The following is a 21,710-nucleotide window of genomic DNA, read 5'->3' as shown; positions in this document are numbered from 1 at the left end:
AAAGTGCATTCTTTGGAACGATCACAAAGGTTTCATGCACAAAGATGTGCATCACTGGTTTATTACGGCACAAAACCTGGAAACAAACCGAGTGTCCAACAGTAGGAGTTTCCTTAAATTATGCATCTGGTGCATCCACATAACAAAAAAATGAGGCGACTCTCTTTGTACTGACATAAAACCCTTGCCAAGATTTATTATTAAGTGAAAAACGCAAGGTGCAGACGTGTGTGGGATCTTTGAAATTTCATGTCATATGCACGTATCAACTTGGCAAAAACAATTTAAAGCAACATGCCAAACTATTATAGAGTGAAATCCAACAGTCTATGCAAGGACAAGAAAAGTTAGGAAAGAATTTGGGGGAAATGTTAACTGATTCTGAGTAGTAGACTGCTGGATTTTTTTCTCCCATTTTCCTATATTTCTAAATTTAGATGTGTGACAAAATGAAATACTTTTGTCATAAAAAAAATTAAAGAGGTCATGGGTCCAGGCTAAGGATTTGCTTAAAACCTTACAATACACATAAGCAGGGACTCATGATCAAGAAACAAACACCAAGGATTAATGGCAGAAAATGTCAAGGATATGGTCAGAAAGGCATAAATCTTAGAATAATATTCCAAAAAAACCAAAAAGCCAAGGGTCTCTCAAAATTGAGTTTTGTCTCTTCAACAAATGGGAAAACTGGACAGAAAACTGCAAAAGAATGAAACTGGACCACTTTCTTATACCATACAAAAAAAAATTTAAATGGATGAAAGAACTACATGTGAGACAGGAAACCATCAAACTCCTAGAGAACATAGGCAGCAATCTCTCTGACATCAGCATAGCAACTTCTTACTAGATATGTCTCTGGAGGCAAGGAATACAGCAGCAAAAATAAACTACTGAGACTACATCAAAATAAAAAGCTTCTATCCAGTGAAGCAATCAACAAAACTAAAAGGCAACCTATAGAATGGGAGAAGATATTTGCAAATGACATATCTGATAAAGGGTTAGTGTTCCAAATCTATAAAGAACTTATTAAACTCAACACCCAAAAAACAAATAATCTGGTTAAGAAATGGGCAGAACACATGAATAGATATTTTTCCAAAGAAGACACCCAGATGGCTAATAGACACATGAAAAGATGCTCAACATGACTCATCATCAAGGAAATACAAATCAAAACAACCATGAGATATCACCTCACACCTGTCAGAATAACTAAAATCAACAACACAAGAAACAACAGGGGTTGGCGAGGATGTGGAGAAAGGGGAGCCTTCTTGTACCGTATCCAGCAATTACACTACTAGGTATTTACCCAAAGGACACAAAAATACTGATTGGAAGGGGTACGTGCACCCCGATGTTTATAGCACCATTATCAACAATAGCCAAATTATGTAAAGAACTCAAATTTCCATCAACTGATGAATGGAAAAAGAAAAAGAATGGTACACACACACACACACACACACACACAAATGGAATATTACTCAGCCATAAAAAAGCATGAAACCATTTGCAGTGACATGGATGGAGCTAGAGACTATTATGCTAAGCAAAATCAGTCAATCAGAGAAAGACAAATACCACATGATTTCACTCATATGAGGAATTTAAGAAAAACAAAACAAGTGAACAGAGGGGAAAAAACAAAAGAGGGAGGCAAACCATAAAACAGACTCTTTAGAGAACACACTGATGGTTGCTGGAGGGGAGGTGGGTGGGGGAAATGGATGAAATAGGTGACGGGGATTGAGGAGTACACTTGTCATGATGAGCACCAGTGTTGTATGTAAGTATTGAATCACTAAGTTGTACACCTGAAACTAATATCACACTGTATGTTAACTAACTGGAATTTAAATAAAAACTTGAAACTATCAAAAAATTGAGTTTTAAAGGATCATTGAGAGGTTGTTTTGGGGGTGGTTTCTTTTTAAGTGTGTTGGTTACGACTCTTTTTGTTGTAATTGACAGGAACCCCAACTCCAACTGCATGAAGCAAAAGAGGGGATTTATTGGCTTACAGAATTAAAAAGTCCAGAGGAAAAACTGACTTCTGGAATAACTCACTAGCATCTTAACTTACCTTCTCTTAACTCAGTTCTCCACTGTATAGGTTTCAATACCAGGCCCCAGGTAGTGGCCCCTGGAAACCTAGGCTCACTTCACTTTATTACAAGCAGTTCTAGAAGAGCCTCTGCCTCTTTCCCCGGTAGAGGCAAGAACATCTAAGATACACCAACTGGGTGACATGCCATCTCTGGACCAGTCACTCGCATGAAGGGAAAGCGATGTTCTGACTGCCCAGGCCAGGACACATGGCACACCCTGGAGTCCAGGGTGTCCTGAACACCAGCTGAATCTCCTTCTGGAAGAAAAGCAGGTACCAGAAGAAGAAGGAGACTAGGAAGCACAACAATAGCTGACCCCCAGGTAACAGAGAAAAGTGCAAATTCACTCATGACCATCTCTTTGATAATATAAAAAAGAATTAAGAGCAAAAGATGAAAAACACACCACTAAGAGGAATGTGAAATCTGACATAAAGAAGCAGCTAGTAAGAGTGCATTGCTTTAAATGAGCTTAGAGTCCAGAGGAATAAAATCTCATAATTCATGCTTATGTCCACGGAGCTGCCATCAAAGATCTGGGCTCTGACATCTTTGGGAGAAACCGAAAAACTAGGGAGGCCACAAAGGAGACAGAGAGGAGTTGAAAGTTGATAGCCGAGGACCAGAGGCAACCACTGCTTTCTGAAGAAATTATTGAGCAGATCGTAAAATAGCAGAGTTAAGCAGGCTTAGAGAAGAGTTGATTGACAAAACTACCGGAAGCTCACCAAGCGCCAAGTCTGCCAAATGCACTGCGTGGGATCATCAGGTTGAGACCTCTTGGGAAGACCACGTTAAAAACAGCACATGTAGCTTCCAGAAGAGCATTTGGGAATTGGAAACCAAGTTCTAGTGATAAATCTTTGGACAGCAGAAGAAAAAGGAGTGTGACTGAGTAGCTGACCAGCTGGCTGTCTGTACCAGCTGAATGACATCATGGCTGTCCTGAGAATAGCTATCAAGTGTATTGACTATGTGCCAAGATCCAGGCTGTATCACAGCCCCAGCTCATTTAAGCCTCTATGCAACGCAGAAAGTAGGTACTTACTGGTGCCCTTTTACAGATAATAATGCTAAGTCTCCAGGCCAAAAAAAGAGGTCAAACTAGCAAATGATTGAGCAGGCATTGTGACTGCAAAATTTTTCCTAATAAACACTGTCCTCGGCTGATGTGGCATACAGTGAGCGTTCATACTGGTAGCTGTTCTCATGAGTTGTTAGCATGATCCCAAACAAAACACTGCCCTCTTAAGTGTAATAACGTGCCCAGTTTACTCCTCTTCTGGGGGAAACTAGAAATTTAAAGGCCTACCAAGAAAAGACAGCAGCCTCTTTGGGGCAAGAGGTTAACACCTGAGGTTTTGAGAGACAAAACTCTTGGCCACTGGTTTCTGTACTCTGCCTGATATTTTTCTTTCTAGAAAATCTGCTCATTTCTGTTCCTCTTCCTTCTTCCTCATCTCTTGCCTCTCCTTTTTCAGCTACCTGTGCAACTCAAGACTATTTCTTTATCTTATTTGGTGTCTTAATCACCAAAGTAATAGACGCTTATCATCAAACTATCAAACAACAGATAAGTACATAGTAAAAAGTGAATGTCCCCATCCCTTAGGAGACTGCTGGTGACGGTCTGGCACATCACCTTCCACAATATTTACTGTGTACGTATAGGTAAAGCATGTTTAATACAATGTTATATGTGTATATGGAAGCGGTGAGACAGACCAGAATGGCCAGCAGCCTTGAGCAGTCTCTGAAGCGTGTACATGGCGTCATCACGGACACCTCTCAGAAACCATGTCCACTGCCCCTTACATTCATTCCTCTACCGGTCAACAAATGTGTGCATGTGTGTGCCAGCGGCCATGTTAGGTGCTCAAAATACAGCTGGGAGCTAGATAGGCACAGGGCCATTCCTGGAGACAAAATCTGGACGGGGGGTCTAACTCAGTTCCAGAAATGCAATTGCCAAACGCCTTCTCTGGGCCAGCCCTTGTAGAGGGTGTGGGATATCACAGTTAAAAACAGACACAGCGGGGCGCCTGGGTGGCTCAGTTGGTTAGGCGACTGCCTTCGGCTCAGGTCATGATCCTGGAGTCCCAGGATCGAGTCCCGCATCGGGCTCCCTGCTCGGCAGGGAGTCTGCTTCTCCCTCTGACCCTCCTCCCTCTCATGCTCTCTGTCTCTCATTCTCTCTCTCAAATAAATAAATAAAATCTTAAAAAAAAAAAAAAAAAAAAAAACAGACACAGCCCCTGCTCAGAAGTGCTCATGAAATAGAAGAGACACACCAGAAAATCAGATACTTTATGTTTTCTTTTCATTATATTATTATTCACTAAATTTACTGAGCATTTATTATGTGTCAGGTATTACACTAGCACTTCATGCACATTAACTCATCTAATCCTCAGGTGGACCTTTTGAAGTAGGTACAGTGACTATCCCCATTTCACAGATGTGGACATTGATGCTCAGAGAGGACCAGTGACTTACTTGAGGTCTCACAACTGGTGAGTGACTGGGCTGTGAGTCAAGCCCAGAGCTAGCTGTTTCCCAGACTCCTCTTCTTTCACCCATATTGCTATTCTGTTCCACGGCATTCTCTTTTGCTCCATCATCAACAGATCCCTACAGACCCGACATGACTCTACTATGTTCCAATCAATTTGTGCCTGAGTCTCCAAACTTTAGGGAACAGTCTTGCTTCAACTTTACTGATAGCCACAACAACTAAAATTGTGTCACATACAACAGAGAATATTCCCAGGGTACCCCGTGAGACAGAAATAGGTCTGTTAACAGTCTCGTGTTCTGCATTTAACTTGAAAGGTTAACATTCAGGGTCACATTCCTCCTGAGCTTGAAGACCAGGGGCATCAACGTAATGAGAGGTGCCAGCATGCCATGAGGTCTGGACTAGTGACCTGTGAGCTTCCATTGAGCCCTGAGTTCTTGTGATTTTTTTTTTTTTTTTTTTTTTTTTGAGTTCAGCATGGCAAGAGAACTTAACGAGGATCTTGGTCAAAAGAAGTCTTGATCATTTAATGAAAAAGGCTAACTGGTCAACATCCCACTATCATTTTATTTTCAGAATAACCTAAGTCATAATTCTATCCATTATCTTACCCCCATTATCCTCCTGCCCCTGCCCTGCACCCAATCACTAGCAGCCAGCTCTAGGATACAAATATTCTACAGGGTCTCCCTGTCCTGCAGGATTCCCTAAACAGTGATGCCTCAACTGCAGAGGTGTCATTACCTAGCTCTATAAAAAGGTCTTTGTGCGGGCGCCTGGGTGGCTCAGATGGTTAAGTGTCTGCCTTCGGCTCAGGTCATGATCCCAGGGTCCTGGGATTGAGTCCTGCACCGGGCTCTCTGCTCCTTGGGAGCCTACTTCTCCCTCTGCCTCTCTGTCTCTCATGAATAAATAAATAAAAATCTTTAAAAAAAAAAAAAAAGGTCTTTGTGCTGAGTCAAATGACTGCCAGGTTGTCCCAATAGGACCCCTTCTTTCACCATGCCACCCTTTCCCTAAGCTCCTGTTCTCCATTCAGACAATGTTCTACTGAGCTTCTACTATAGGCTGAGCACCAGACTAGGCTGGGGATAGAAAGATGAGACCCAGGTCCAATAAGATCCATGGCACTCATCATCACTTACACCAAAATAAAAACAGTACTGTGTTTTCCATTTGGTAATAACAAGGGGAAAAAAATGAGATAAAGGGGAAGGTTATTTATTCTCTTTGGAGAGGGTAGGAGATGACAAAGAAGTTTTCATAGATGAGGGTTTTTAAAGGATGAACAGAAGTTTTCCAGGAAGAAGCGGAGGAAACAAAGGCAGGAAATTGTAAAAGGACATGTTTGGTAGGTTAGGGAGTGGGAAGAAGAAAAGAGGATCGCACATAATTCAGGAAAGCTATCGTGTATAACACTGGGGAGCAGAGTGGCGGGAAACGAGCAAGACAAGTTGTGATAGCCCCCCAGCCACTTTGCTTGCTTAGTTTTGTCATATGATTATAGATTTTGAAATAATTTCACGCTAACAGGAAAGCTGTAAGATTCACATAAAGAACTTTCCACCTAGTTCCCCCAAACAGTCAATATTTTACTACACTAGCTACATCGTCTTTTCTATATATACATATTTTTGTGATTTTTTCACTTGAGCGTGAATTGAGGTGATGATATTCCTTTACCCTAAACACTTCAGTGTGTTATTTCCTAAGACCACAGTCACTTTCTTGTAACTATTATATAAAGTCAGGAAATTTATGTTGACTTAATACTATTATCTACTCCTCAAACCTTATTCATATTTCACCAATTTTCCCAGTAATTCCCTTCATAGCAAGCAAAAAAGAGTTAACTGCCCTCTTTTAAATTGGCTTTAAATAAGAACAGTCTTATTTTTTTAAATTGTCTCTCGCTTCCTACCACCGCACTAGAATGTAAGTCCTGCAAGGTCAAGATTTCTGTTGACTTTGTTGACATGGCCCCAACACCCAGAACAGTGCCTGGAATGTGGTAGCTGTCCAATATTCTTTGAATGACTGAATGATGAAACCTGGAGGGATCTCTTCCCAACCTCTGATTCCTTTTATTTTTTTTTTAAACCAAAAATCAATGTGATATTCATGTCAAGAACATTGAGGCTCTGTGTTACTGCTTTCCCTCCTTTAAAGTTATCCTTTGGGGTTCTTTTATCCCCCTGGAGGTATATGGTGCGTATTTCCAGGGAGAGGGCTTGAACTATTCTACCACAGAACAATTAGGGCTTCTCCTAAAGGAAGCCCAAGTCAACTGAATCCCCTTTGGGCTGTCTGTATAGATGCAGAAGTCCTTGAAGTGCAATGCTATCTATCCCTCTGCAAACAGCGTTGGCATCTTTAAATCTAATTGAAAGATTAAAAGAAAACCCCCAACTAGAAGGTCAATTTATAGATTCAACAGTTAAATCAAGCCATATCCTTAAGCACATGGGACACAAACCTTGTATTAAATCAAAGACTTAATCTAAGTTAAGCTACCCTGGCTGGGAAATTGAGCTGGAGATGTGTAATTAACACCAGCCATTCAGCACCAACTGCCCCATCTGACAGTCCACAGCCTGAACAACCTTGCTATAATTTCCAGGGGACTTTGAGGATGCTCACCTTGCAAGTTGCAGAGATGGTGGGCTTGGCTTCGTTCTACCTGACCTCATCTCCTCACCCCTGAGCTCATGACACTCCAGGCCCATGGACTTTCTTGGCTTCTCAAACATGCCAAGGACACTTCAAGGTCATTTGTACCTGCTCTCCAGCCAACTTCTTGTTGGACTTTGCTCAAATGTCGCTTTCTCAGTGAGAACTTCTCTCTTGCCCTATTTAATTTAATTTAAGCCCTTCCTGTCCCTGTCACTTGCTATCCCCTTTCCCTGCTTTATCCTTCCCTATGACACATACTACCTGACATACTGAACATTTTACTTATTCATCTACTCTGTCTTCCCCACAGTAGGATGTAAGACCTATGAAGGCAGGGGTTCTGTTTTTTCATTCATTGCTCCCTCCCCAGTCACTTAGAAGTGTCTGGTATATATCAGGGACTCAATACATAATTTTTTAAATGAATTAATTAATTGGTTAGTTATTTGATTAAGTAATTAATTAAGTGGTTAGTTAATTCAGCTCATGTGCCTGGCCCAGTGTGACCACTGGGTTAATAAACTCCATTAAAGCCTCTGCTGGGTACTTGAGGTACCGAGTCAAAGAAGATCCACCTAGAAAAACCCCAGATGTCTGTAATATCCCACTGGAGTCACTGATGTAGGTTGGTGCCCTTAGGACAAAGTTCAAATTCTCTGTCCCTAGAGTTCTCATCTCTTGGACTCCCACCTTCACCACTGCAATAGGTCTTCTACCCCTCCAGAACTCTTTCCAGCTCCTCAAAGTCACCAGGTTCTTCTCACATGCAACATCTCTCTTCCTACAACAGTCCTCTTCATCATCCCCTGCACTTCAAGCCTGGCCAACTCCTACTCACTAGGTGCATCTCTTACCCTGGAACTCATCACGCTCTATGGTAACCATCTTCATATGGGTCAGTCTGATTAGACTGTGGGTTCCACGAAGCCAAAGCCCTTCCTCCTTCTCCACTGTATCCCAGGGTCAAGGACACTGCCAGACTCCTACTTGAATATTTGCTAATTTGGACAAGGCTTATCCTATTTCACTGATGAATAATGTGTAATGATAGCATAATAGTGTAAGTATATAAGTATAGCATAATGTATAGTAAGATACATTATACACATAATATTATAAGTATAATATAATGATAAGACAGACCATGGCCTTGAAACATCTCTGAGTTCAAACCCCAACTCTTCCACTTAATAGCTGTGTGACCTTAAGAAAGTTTCTTAAGCATTCTGAATTTTTTTTGCTCATCTGTAAAATGATGAACATGGTAAATTCATAAACCATTCAACACTTTTCTCAGAGTTGAGGATACGACAGTAAACAAAGGGTGATCTGCAGTGATATCTGAGCCAAGTCCTAAGTAATGAGAAGTTGCTGGCTACCTTGAGCACAAAAGGACAAACATTTGAGGCACAAGAAAAGTCACACACTGTGTCACTGAGGCAGGAACAACCTTGTATTTTCAGGGAGGAGGAAAGAAATCCAGTGGTACATCTGACCTTCTGAAGAGCAAACCTCCCAGGCTCTCAGGATGTACAGAGCCAGTCTCTCTGCCCTGTGTCAGGCTCCTCACCCAATCTGCTCCTGATCTACCCAGCTTCAGACTCTGAGGCCCATCTCTAGCTCCCAGGAAGGGCACTGCTTCTCTGGCCACAGGATTCTCATTTCTTCTCAACCACCACTGAAATCTCCCTCTGGTCAGCCCCCCTGTGTATCTCCCACTAACTCGGCCTTTTCAATCCCCGGCATCAGTGTGCCTTTGGGTGTCACTGTTAACCAGGTTTGCCTGGCTCTCGGCCTAGAAATCTCCAAGATAAGAATCAATGGGTAATGGGGCGATAAATAAAATGTGGGAGACTAATACTCCAGATCTAGATGCCACTGGGATCTAGGTAGGCCTGAGAATATAAAAATGTCTATGCTCCTATACCTCCACTATCCCTAAATGCTAAACTCTACGGTCTATACTACTGGATATCTTATCTTCATTAGTATCTGCTTCACTCTGGTCCTTTTACAGCACTGATTCTCAGCTGGAAGCAATTCTGCACCCCCACCCCGCACCCACAGGGTTATTTGGCAATGTCTAGAGACATTTTGGTTGTCTGGCAACTAGTGGGTAGAGGCCAGGGATGATGCTAAACATCCTACAGTGCACAGGACAGGCCACTCCCATAATAAATTATCCCTGCCCCAAAAGTCAAAAGTGCCAAGGCTAAAAATCCCTGCTCTAAAGTAACCCAGCCCACAACATATAAACATTAAGCATATATAAAAAGATGCTAAAATACATGTGTATGCAGAAAAATGCAAATTAAAATATTAATAGGATACTTCATACCTTGTGGGCTGACATGGCTCAAAAAGGACAAGTATTAGCAGGAATGTGGGGATATAAGAACCGTCATGCACAGCTGGTGGGAATGCACACTGGTGTGGCCCAAGCAACATGTTACTATTTAATCAGAGCAAGAGTCACAGACCCAAAGACGAGCAGCTCTGTAAGAAATGCTTACCAAGCTCCTTATAACAACATATATGAAAATAATCATTGCGATGTTATTTGTGGTTTTAGGAAGTTAAAGGCCACAGGGTGTCCTAATGAGTGAGCACCATGACGTATTAGAAGTGACATCTTAGATGTACAAATAACAGTAGAGAGGGACCTTACAACTACAATGCAAGGGGAGTCAAAAACAGCATGAGGTCATTAGGACAATTCCACACGCATTAATTTTTTTTTTTTAAGTGTACACATTGGAAGAATCCATTGGCACAAGTACTTTGGAAAATTGTTTGCCAGTATTTACTAAAGCCAAATATAAATACCATGACTCAGTAATCATACTCCTAGAACTATACCCAAGAGAAATGAATGCTGTGTCTACCTGAAGACATTTTCAAGAATGTTCATAGCAGTTTAAGTCATAATAACCCCAAACTGAAGACAGCCAGTTGTTAATAAATAAATTAATGGATATGCACATAATGGAATACTATACAGCAACAAAAATGGAAAAGCCACAACTGAACGCAGCATGGATGAATCTCACAGACATAATGTTCAGCAAAAGAAGCCAAACACAAAAAGTATATAACGTGGGATTCCTTTAATAAAGTTCAAAATCACACAAAACTAATCAGAAGTGTTAGAGGTCATTATAGGAGTTCCCTTTGGGGAGGACAGACTCTAAGGATGCACAAGGGAGATTTCTGCAGTGCTGGGAATATTCCGTATCTCAGTCTAGGTAATTAAACAGGGGTCTATACATATGCAAAATAACAAGCTACACATATAAAATGTGTGCTCTTTATGTTAATTATACCTTGACTAAAAATAAAACATGGAGGGGGCACTTTCAAAAGATATAGATTCAACTGACAATACTAAGTACTGGTAAACAATGCAGTGTGGAATGCTCATATATTGCTGATAGGAATGCAAAATGACACAGCCAGCCTGTAAAACAGTGTGGCAGCTTCTTATAAAGTTAAACATACACTTACAATATGGTCCAGTCATCCCACTCCCGAGTGCCCTAAACAATGAAAACCTATGTTCACACAAAAACTTACACACAGATGCACAAATGTTTATTTGCAGCTCCACTGATAATCACCAAAAACTGGAGACAATCCAAATATCCTTCAGTGAGTGAACGAATAAACAAACATCCATAGCACAGAATACTACTCACCAACAAAAACAAACTACTGATAGAGTCAACAATCTGGATGAATTTCAAAGGTATTATTCTGACTGAAAGAAACTAATCTCAAAATGTTACAGCCTGCGTGATCCCAGTTATATGACTCCACTGAAAAGACAAAATTGTAGTGAAGGAGACAGCTCAAGGGTCACCAGGAGTTATGAGTGGAGAGACAGTATGGCTACAAAGGAAGAGCTTGAAGGAGTTCTTCAGGGTGATGCAAGTATTTGGTATCCTGATCATGGTGAGAGGGCTAACGTGAAGCCATGCATGTGTTAAAATTCATAGAACTATATACCACCCCCCCCAAAGAATCAACTGTACTGCATGATGACTTAAAATATAAAATAAATAACATATTGATTCAGAATCCTATTCTGTAATTAATAGACAACTATATTAGAAATAAGACAAGTAAGTCCCAGCAATGTAACAAACAGAATGTATTATATACTTGAAAGCTGCAAAGAGAATAAATTTAAGCATCACCACAAAAAAGAAATAGTAATTTATAATGATGTGACAGAGGTGTCAGTTAACACTATGGTGTAACTGTTTTGCAGTGTATGAGTGTAGCAAATCAATGCATCGAACGCCTTAAATTTGCACCGTGTTAGAAGTCAATTGTATCTCGATAAAACTAGAAATATATATGTGTGTGTATATATATACACATACACAATACACACACACACACATGCTATGGGAACATACACAAACAGAAAGATATCCATTAAGCACAAAAATGGTGGCCTCTTAAGGGTATTGAATGTAAATGAATGAAAGCAAGATGTGGAGATAAAAGGCAGAAAAGCCTACAGGCAAATAAAACAGACACATTCATTGATGTGCTAGAAAGACTAGCACCTAGGACTGAGAGAGAGAGAGACACTTGTAGTCACGGCTGTTGTTCATGATCAGCAAGGGGAAAAGGCCATATCAGGCAGGGTGTGGAGGAATCCATGCACAGGCCCGCAACATTCTCTCCGCCTCTCCCCAACCCCAGGGATCACATTGAACATGCTCCTTCCTTGGGCAAAGATCAACAACACGTGTGCAGTGTTTCTGCCCAGGGAAGCCTATTCAAAACTCAAAGTTCAGAGGTTTTATTGGGGGCTGGTCACATAGGCACAACAACCAGACACCGCTATTGAAATCCCAGGATCCTAAAAGGGAAGCAGGTATTCAGTGCCCCTGGCGGGCAAAAAAGCCTTATCAGCATCTGGAACAATCCAAAAGCTGAGCTCCCTGATGCCAGTCAAGGGTCAAGTCCAAAAGCACGCCCTTCTAAAGAAGGCAAGCTTTGCCCTGCTATGTTAACTCCTACTTGCTCTGGGGCCCTGCAAAGACCAGTGTTGAAGCATAATGAGCCTTAGTCCAAAAGAAAAAGTAAAATAAAATCATCACCGTATCACAACACAACAATGGTCTGACCAAGATACAGCCATGGGCATTGTGTTGTGAGTCTGCTTTCAGAGCTGTAACCACAGGGAAAAGAAGCCCTACGAATGCTCCCACCTCAGCCCCATGAGACAGATTATGGCCACCAGTGACAGGAAACAGAATGGACAGCCCTCCCCTTTTCTCATATTAAACCAGCACTGCCCTCAACAAACTGACCTGAATGTAGTTCTCTCTAACATTTGCTTCACTATGTGACAGCCAAAGTCACACAAAAAATCCCTCAGCAAACGTTTAAAAACAGACAATATAGAGGGGCAGAGAACAACTCCCAAATTTCCTCAAGGATAATCTAAAGATGGAATGATTCTCACCCCCCTGAAATGACCCTCCCAGCACCTCCCCCCCCCCCCCAGCTGTGAAGCTTCTCAGATTAAAAGGAAAAATTCTCTGATGTTTGCAGTTTCAGTCTTTTAAAGTTTCAGGAATGAAAGAATTTTTGCTCCCTAATGATAACTCTCAGTTATAGCAGGGCCTGGGCTCTGTTTAGATAAAGAACTGCCTTTATGTTCACTACAGTCTTGCCTTGCCTCAAAGACAGATGCTCAGCAAGAACAAGGAAATTGCAAAAATCATTAAAAAATTCTCTGATATTAACTGATCTTTTCTGAGGTGTCAGTTCTTCTGATTATTATTTAAGCCATGTTAATGTGTTAACCAGGCAGGATCACCGGCAGGCAGGCAGGCAGGCAGGAAGGGAGGGAGAGAGGGGTAGAGGGAGGGTGGGAGGGAGGATAGGATAGGTGAGTGGACGGATGGATGGATGGAAGAACAGGTGAGTAGGTGGATGGATGGAAGGAAGGATAGGTGAGTAGGTGGATGGATGGATGGATGGATGAATGGATGGAGATAGGCAGATATAGACAGAATTATATATAGACAAATAGAGATAAAGAGAAATGGAGAGAGGTGATTTATCTATTCACTCAATAATTATTTTTTGAGTATCTACTAGGTACTGAGGATATAACAGTAACCAAAACAGACAAACATCCCCTACCTTACTGGAGTCTAGAATGTCTTGGAGACATTCTAGAAAGAGGAGAGACAGACTATACACAAATAAATACAGCATACAGAATGATAGTTGGTGTTAAGTGCTATGGAGAGGAAAAATAAAAGGGAACGGCTTCAGACTGGCTAGGAGGGGCTTCGACTTTAAATAGCAGGGCCAGGAAAGGATTCACTAGGAAAAATGATTTTTGAATAGAGATCTAAAGAAGATTAGGGTATTGAGAGTCAATATTACTTTTTAAGTAGATAGACCTAACTACCTATAGAAAAATAGGCTTATGCCAAAAGTATCAGGACAATGGAAATCACAGAAGTTGGTTTAACACCAACAGGAATATACAGGAGATCATGAAATATAAATGCATAGTTGCTTGCAAGATTTAGATTGGAGAAGCATAATATGGCTAAGGCACAGTTGGAAGAAACTGATGAGCTATCATGAAGAAGGGCCCCCCAGGCCCAGGGTAACCAGAGCTAAGTACTCCTTATGTCATAATAATGTCATCACACACAGACGGCTTCACTGGTGAATTCTACTAAACATTTAAAGAGTTAATACCTATTCTATTCAACTTATTCCAAAAAATAGAAAAGGAAGGAAAACTTCCAAATTCATTCTATGAGGCCAGCATTACCCTGATACCAAAGCCAGATAAAGACACTACAGTAAAAAAAAAGAGAACTACCGGCCAATATCTCTGATGAACATAGATGCAAAAATCCTCAACAGAATATTAGCAAACTGAACCCAACAATACATCCCAAAAAATCATTCACCACAATTAAATGGGATTTATTCCTAGGATGCAAGGGTGGTTCTATATTTGCAAATCAATCAATATGACACATCACATCAATAAGAAAAAGGATAAAAACCATATGATCATTTCAACAGATGCAGAAAAAAACACTTGATGAAGGACAACATCATTCATAATAAAAACTCTCAACAAAATAGGTTTAGAGGGACTATACCTTAACATAATAAAGGCCATATATGAAAAACCCACAGCTAACATCATACTCCATGGTGAAAAACTGAGAGCTTTTCCTCTAAGATCAGGAACAAGACAAGGACGTCCATTCTCACCACTTTTACTCAACACAGTACTGAAAATCCCTGCCACAGCAATCAAACAAGAAAAAGAAAAAAAAAGGCACCCAAATTGGTAAGGAAGAAGTAATAAAACTTTCACTATTTGTGGATGGTATGATACTATATATAGAAAAACCTAAATCTCCACCAAAAAACTACTAAAACTGACAATCAATACATGAATTCAGTAAAGCTGCAGGATACAAAATCAAAATAGAGAAATCTGTTGCATTTCTATACACTAATAATGAAGTAGCAGAAAGAGAAATTAAGAAAACAATCCCATTTGCAATTGTACCAAAAGTAGTAAAATACCTAGGAATATACTTAACCAAGGAGGTAAAAGACCTGTACTCTAAAAACTATAAAATGTTGATGAAAGAAATTGAAGAAGATGTGGCACCTGGGTGGCTCAGTACGTTAAGTGTCTGCCTTCAGCGCAGGTTGTGATCCCAGAGTCTTGGGACCCGGCCCTGCATCATGCTCCTTGCTCAGTGGGGAGCCTGTTTTTCCCTCTCCCTCTGACCTTCCCCCACCTCACTTGGGCTCTCTCGCTCTCTCTCTCTTATGCTATCTTTCAAATAAATAAATAAAATCTGAAAAAAAAAATTGAAGAAGACACAAGCAAATGGAAAGATATCCCATGTTCATGAACTAGAAGAACTAATACTGTTAAAATGTCCATACTACTCAAAGCAATCTACAGATTTAATGCAATCCTTATCAAAATACCAAAAGCACTTTTCACAGAATTAGAATAAATAATCCTAGAATTTGTATGGAACCACAGAAGACCCTGAATAGCCAAAGCAATCTTGAAAAAGAAAAATAAAATAGGAGGTAACACAATCCCAGATTTCAATATATACTGCAAAGCTGTGGTAATCAAAATGCTTTGGTACAGGCACAAAAATAGATACACAGAGATCAATGGAACAGAAAAGAGAGCCCAGAAATAAACCCCAAATTATATGGTCAATTAATCTACAACAAAGGAAGTAAGGATACACAAGGGGAAAAAGACATTTCTCTTCAACAAATGGTGTTGGGAAAACTGGACAGCTACATGCAAAAGAATGGAACTGGACCACTTTCTTACACCATGTACAAAAATAAGCTCACAATGGATTGAAGACCTAAATGTGAGACCTGAAACCATAAAATTCTTGGAAGAAAACATAGGCAGTAATCTCTTTGACATTAGCTGTAGAAGTATTTTTCTAGCTATGTCTCCTTTGGCAAGGGAAACAAAAGAAAAAATTAAACTCTTGGGACTACACCAAAATAAACAAAGCAAAAAGACAACCTACCAAACGGGAGAAGATATTTGCAAATAATATATCCAATAAGGGGTTAATATCCAAACTATATAAAGAATTTAAACAAGTCAACACCAAAAAACCCCCAAATAATCCAATTAAAAATGGGCAGAAGCCAGGAAGACATTTTTCCAAAGAAGACATACAGATGGCCAACAGACACATGAAAAGAAGCTCAACATCACTAATCATCAGGGAAGTGCAAATCAAAACCACAATGAGATAATACATCATACCTGTCAGAATGGCTAAAATCAAATCACAAGAAACAACAAGTGTTGGCAAGGATGCGGAAAAAAAGGAACCCTCATGCATTGTTGGTGGGAATGCAAACTGGTGCAGCCACTGGGGAAAACAGTATGGAGTTTCCTCAAAAAATTAAAAATAGAATTACCATATGATCCAGCAATTACACTACTGGGTATTTACCCAAAGAAGACAATATATGCATCCTTATGTTTATCGCAGCATTATTTACAATAGCCAAATTATGGAAGCAACCCAAGCATCCATTAACAGATGAATGGAAAAATAGGATGTGGTGTGTATATATATATATATATATATATATATATATATACACACATACAATGGAGCATTACTTGGCCATAAAAATAAATGAGATCTTGCCATTTGCAACAACATGGATGGATCTAGAAGGTATAATGCTAAGCAAAATAAGTCAGAGGAAGACAAATACCATAAGATTTCACTCTTAGATGGAATTTAAGAAGAAAGAAAGAGATAAACAAAAAAAGAGACTCTTAAATACAGAGAACAAACTGATAATTACCAGAGGGGAGGAGGGGGTGGGGGGAATGTGTGAAACAGGAGATGGGGATTAAGAGCATACTTTTTGTGATGAGCACTGAGTAATGTACAGAACACCGAATCATTATACTGCACACCCAAAATTAATATAACACTCTATGTTAAATAAAATTGAATTTTTAAAATTAATTCAGTAACTTTTTTAAATGCTGTCACACAAAAGTTGGTGGGCATGTCTAATTTGGGCAGAGAAATAGGTAGACGTGTGGCACCAACCAGAGTTGATATAGGTATCCTGGGGATATACCAGGTGCATCAAAAGATGGAACAAAGGGGCGCCTGGGCGGCTCAGTTCATTAAGCATTTGCCTTTGGCTCAGGTCACGATCCTGGAGTCCTGGGATGGGGATCCAGCCACACACTGGCTCCCTACTCAACACTCTGGGAGTCTGCTTCTCCCTCTCCCTTTGCTCCTCCCCGACTCATGCTCTCTCTCACTCATTCCCTCAAATAAAAAAAAAAAAAAAAGATGGAACAAAAACAACAGGGCAGTTGAAGTTCTATAAAAATATGGAAATGCAAGTTATAGGCACTTGAGAATCCCTGGAGACTTTGCAGCTCTGCTGCTTTATTGGACTAGGAAATGGCAATTGTTAGTCTTAGAGGTACTAATGAGATTTATAGTGATCACTACAGTGAGCCCTGAGTTCCCCCATCCCTATATGCACATGCCTTTATAATGCAACTCTGCTCCTCTCCCCATGAAGCGGGAAGTCTATTCCTCTGCCCTCTTTCACCTGAGCTGGCCAAGTGGTTTGCTTTGACTGATAAAATCTCAAAGAAATGATGTCATAGGAGCTCCTGACTAAGCTTCAATAGGTCTGCAGCTTCTGCCTTCTCCCTCTTGAAAGGCTCCCCTGCAGGGTGAGTGCAACTTTCATCTTGCATCCTAGTCTCCTGCTTGCCTCCGCACTAACAGGCCCTGCATCTTCCCTTCCACGGCTCTGAAATGTGGGGCAGTGAAAATCCTGAAGAGGAGCATGGGCCCTGTCCTCTGGGCTTGCGTCATGATTGGTGCCTCACCTTTCCTGTGCAGGTGGGGCTGATTAATGGCACTGTTAAAGAGAACCAGCTGCTGCTTCCGTTTCCCCTTCCTGCAGAGATCCTTAATTACTGGGCTTCACCTGTTGAGTCTCCTTAAGCAACGTGAATGTGTATTTTTTTTTTTTTTTTTTTTTTTTTTTAAAGATTTTATTTATTTATTTGAGAGAGAGAGAGAGAGAAACAGCATGAGAGGGGATAGGGTCAGAGGGAGAAGCAGGCCCCCTGCCGAGCAGGGAGCCCGATGTGGGACTCGATCCCGGGACTCCGGGATCATGACCTGAGCCGAAGGCAGTCGCTTAACCCACTGAGCCACCCAGGCGCCCTGAATGTGTATTTTTAAGTGGGAAAACAATTCATTAGCAAGTGCTAACATCCTAGAGGAGGGAGAGCCCCCAGTTAACTCGAGTGCCGCTTTTATCAGAATGCCATGAAGCAAAAAAAAAAAAAAAAAGAAAAAAGAAAGAAAGAAAAGTAAAGAAAGACCTTCAGCAGATAGTGGGGACTTGGGAGCCCACAGAGAAGGCGGAAGGGTCATGAGGTCAGACCACCCCCTCCTCAATCTCCATCCACGCTTTAGCATCCCCCCTTGCCTCCCCCTTTAGCTTAGTAGCTTTGGAATGACACAGCTGGCCAGGCATTCAGGGGCTTCCCTACAAAGGGCCAAAACTGATTCACCATTTTGCTTTAGCTTTGGCATTTTGTTAAATAAATGCAAGGTCTGCAAAAGCCTAGCCTAGAGTTATTAATACATATTTTGGCCTAGAATAGTATGTCTGAAGGTATTAGAATTCAGGTTCTAAGACAGTGGTTCTCAACCCTCATATCAGAGTAAATTTAGAATTCGGGCGTCCAAACTCTGGATTCGGATTTAATTGGTCTGGGGTGTGGACCCAGGCACTGGAATTTTTAAAAATCTCCAGCGGCTACTCTTATATGCAGCCAGAATTGCAAACCACTCTAGCTTGTATTGCACTTGGATAGGTTACCAAGTACTTTCTAAAGGATGGGTCCTGGGCCTTATCACTGAATCACTCATGCCAAGCACAGCGCCTGGCACAGAGTCGGTCATGGATACATGTTATGGAAAGAGAAATAATGTCACTTGATTCACTGATCATTTTTTTTCAGTTATTTTGCCTTATATCCATGCCTATATCCATGCATATGTGTATTTTGTAGAAATAGGATCATATCATACATACCAATTCCTTGCAGAAAGGCCCCCAAGTCACCTGATACAGCCTTACTTCACTCTCCTTCATGGGCACAAACTTAGTCCATGAGTAGATGCACCATAATTTACTCAGCCATTCTCCTGCGAGAGGCACTCACTTTGCTTCCCATTTCTCCCCCGTCAGAAACTCTGCAGCAGTAAACAAAAGGCTGTCCAATGCTGGCAACCCTCCGGTAAAGTACAAATGTCCACGTGCATCTTTCTTCCCATCCCCACACACAAAGCTAAATGTCTGCTGAGCCTGCTTTGACACCCTAAACCTCATCTCTGGCCAAGGAAGATTATAATGAATTATATGAGATCATGCATGCAAAAAACACTCTGGAGTCTACAGAATGCTTTGTGTCAAAGTCGGGCATTCACATGGCAAGGTCAGGTTCTCTGTGACCAGCCTCATTCACAACCCAGCTCTGGCAGAAAGCTGTTCAAAAGCATCATTAACAGCCCATTGATCCAATTACATTTCTTTCTGTTCCACTTCAGAATTACAATCTCTCGTTCCCCCCCGCAAGAGCCCAGATAGATTCCCGATGATCACTGGAAGAGGTAGCTGCCATTAGGACTCGCTTGAAGGACCCAAACGCTCATCTAATTGTGGCAAGGGATGAATTAATCTGGTTGACACATCAGGCCTCTCTCCTCCAGGGGAATCTGCTATTTACTCCAGCCCCATAGTCCTTCAGGTGAGATGTAGGGATGCAGCCAAGCTTGGTCAATCCAGGGGTATTGTGGGGCTGCCCTCATCTGGCACATAGTAGGCACTCCGTAAATAACTGTTTAATTGGAAAATGCCCAAGGGATCATATACTGGGGCTCAAAGCAGAGCAGGTTGATGGGATAAAGGAGATTTGTCCAAACCATCTCTTTGCAGATCGGCCAGTATGGGAGCTGGAATCTGAGCCCAAAGGTAATGTATAAAATGAAAATACATTCCAGAATAAGGCAAAGTCAAGACCTGGAATAACAGCTGAGGACAAAGTAGAGGGAACTAAATACACATTCTAAGTCCAGTGGGCAAGATAATGAAGGAGAGAAATAGTAGTTGGACCAGAACAGGAAGCATTCATTCACTTGACAACTATATATTGAATACCCAGCATTATGCCAGGCACTGTGCTAAGTACTGATGATATGGTGGCACAGAAGTCATCATTCTAGCCCTCACTGCTCATGGTCTTGTGAAGGAGACCAAAACATAAACACACAAGATTAACACAGGACAAGGCAGGACAGAGCTAAGGCTTAGGACAGAGGTAAACCCACGGAGACCTCGAGAGTACACGGGGAGGCACCTAAGCCAAACTGGGGAAGTGTGGGAGGTGTCCTGGAGGGGGAGATGAATGTGGAAAAATTCATACAGCTGCGGGGGAGGGGAGACAGATGGGCAGATGAACAATTTACACCATGAAAGGCTGTAGCCTCCTCTGCCCCTGCATTCACCTCGACTTTTGACTTCTACATCTGGACTCCTCACCAATGAGAATCTACGCCCATAAGCATATCCCTGGGTGCCACTGACCCTGTGCCTTCCGACCCCCATGTCTTTGTCCATGCTGTTCCCTCTGCCTGGGTAGCTCAAGCCCATCTTCCCTTTCCAGTCTACACAACCATCACCTCTACCTCCCAGCAAGGCCATAGCCCAAACGTTACCTCCTCTGTGAAGCTGTTCCAAATTCCTCTACCGGGAATTCACCTCTGCCTCTCTCCCTGAATTCAATAACACTTTGCTTGTTCCTCTCTTTATAGTACATAGCACTCTTGACATTGTATTATAATTATTGGTGTATTTGTCTTCTCTCCTCTACTAAACTATGAACTCCACTGGGGCAGAAAACCTTGTCTTAACCACCTTGGTATTCCCCACAGTGCTTTATCCACGGCAGGCGCTCAATACATGTTGAATGAAGATTATGTTTACCAGATCCCAGGTAAATGGAAGGAAGTTAACAGACAGGACAGCTAGAATCAGTGGACAGGCGTTACTGGCAAGCCCAACTTTCTAATAACTAAAATTGGCTGCTGGCTGCAGTAGTGGATTTTCCATCACTGGATAGAGAGATTCTTTAAAAATAGCTTGATCAGGGCCCCTGGGTGGCTCAGTCGTTAAGCGTCTGCCTTCAGCTCAGGTCATGATCCCAGGGTCCTGGGATCGAGTCCCACATCGGGCTCCCTGTTCCGCGGGAAGCCTGTTTCTCCCTCTCCCACTCCCCCTGCTTGTGTTCCTGCTCTTGCTATGTCTCTCTCTGTCAAATAAATAAATAAAATCTTTAAAAAAAAAAAAATTTAAAAAAAAATAGCTTGATCAGGGGCGCCTGGGTGGCTCAGTTGGTTAAGCAACTGCCTTCGGCTCAGGTCATGATCCCGGAGTCCCGGGATCGAGTCCTGCATCAGGCTCCCTGCTCAGCAGGGAGTCTGCTTCTCCCTCTGACCCTCCTCCCTCTCATGCTCTCTGTCTCTCATTCTCTCTCACAAATAAATAAAATCTTAAAAAATAAAAATAAAAAATAAAATAAAAATAGCTTGATCAGGTGACTTCCAAGCTTATCTAACCTTTACCAAGTAACTGTGATAAAGAATGGTTGGTGAATAAAGATGAGAAAATCCCACAAACAGGTGAACTAGGACTAGGTGTCAGTTGCTGTTGGTGTTATAGCACCCAGGCTGGATGATACATGCAAGGGCATTTATTTGATT

At 41.5% G+C, this 21,710-nt stretch overlaps 1 long non-coding RNA gene across 2 annotated transcripts in view; it reads right to left on the bottom strand.

Moving 5' to 3' along the window:
• Window positions 1-21,710, bottom strand: part of LOC135364537 (uncharacterized) — a 279,267-nt gene that overhangs the window by 231,272 nt on the left and 26,285 nt on the right. Inside the window, exon 1 of one of the 2 annotated variants that reach the window (XR_010411859.1) lies at window positions 2,849-2,978. The exons of the other annotated variant lie outside the window; for it this stretch is intronic. This is a non-coding gene — a long non-coding RNA (uncharacterized LOC135364537). Of the gene's footprint in view, window positions 1-2,848; window positions 2,979-21,710 lie in introns of those variants that run through there. 2 annotated transcript variants of the gene reach the window in all.

Source organism: Mirounga angustirostris, unplaced genomic scaffold, assembly GCF_029215605.1.
Source record: "Mirounga angustirostris isolate CCGP_5_RB_7025 unplaced genomic scaffold, mMirAng1.0.hap1 SCAF_5, whole genome shotgun sequence".
In the NCBI taxonomy this organism is placed as follows: Eukaryota; Metazoa; Chordata; class Mammalia; order Carnivora; family Phocidae; genus Mirounga; species Mirounga angustirostris.
This window is presented reverse-complemented; position numbering and strand designations above follow the sequence as displayed.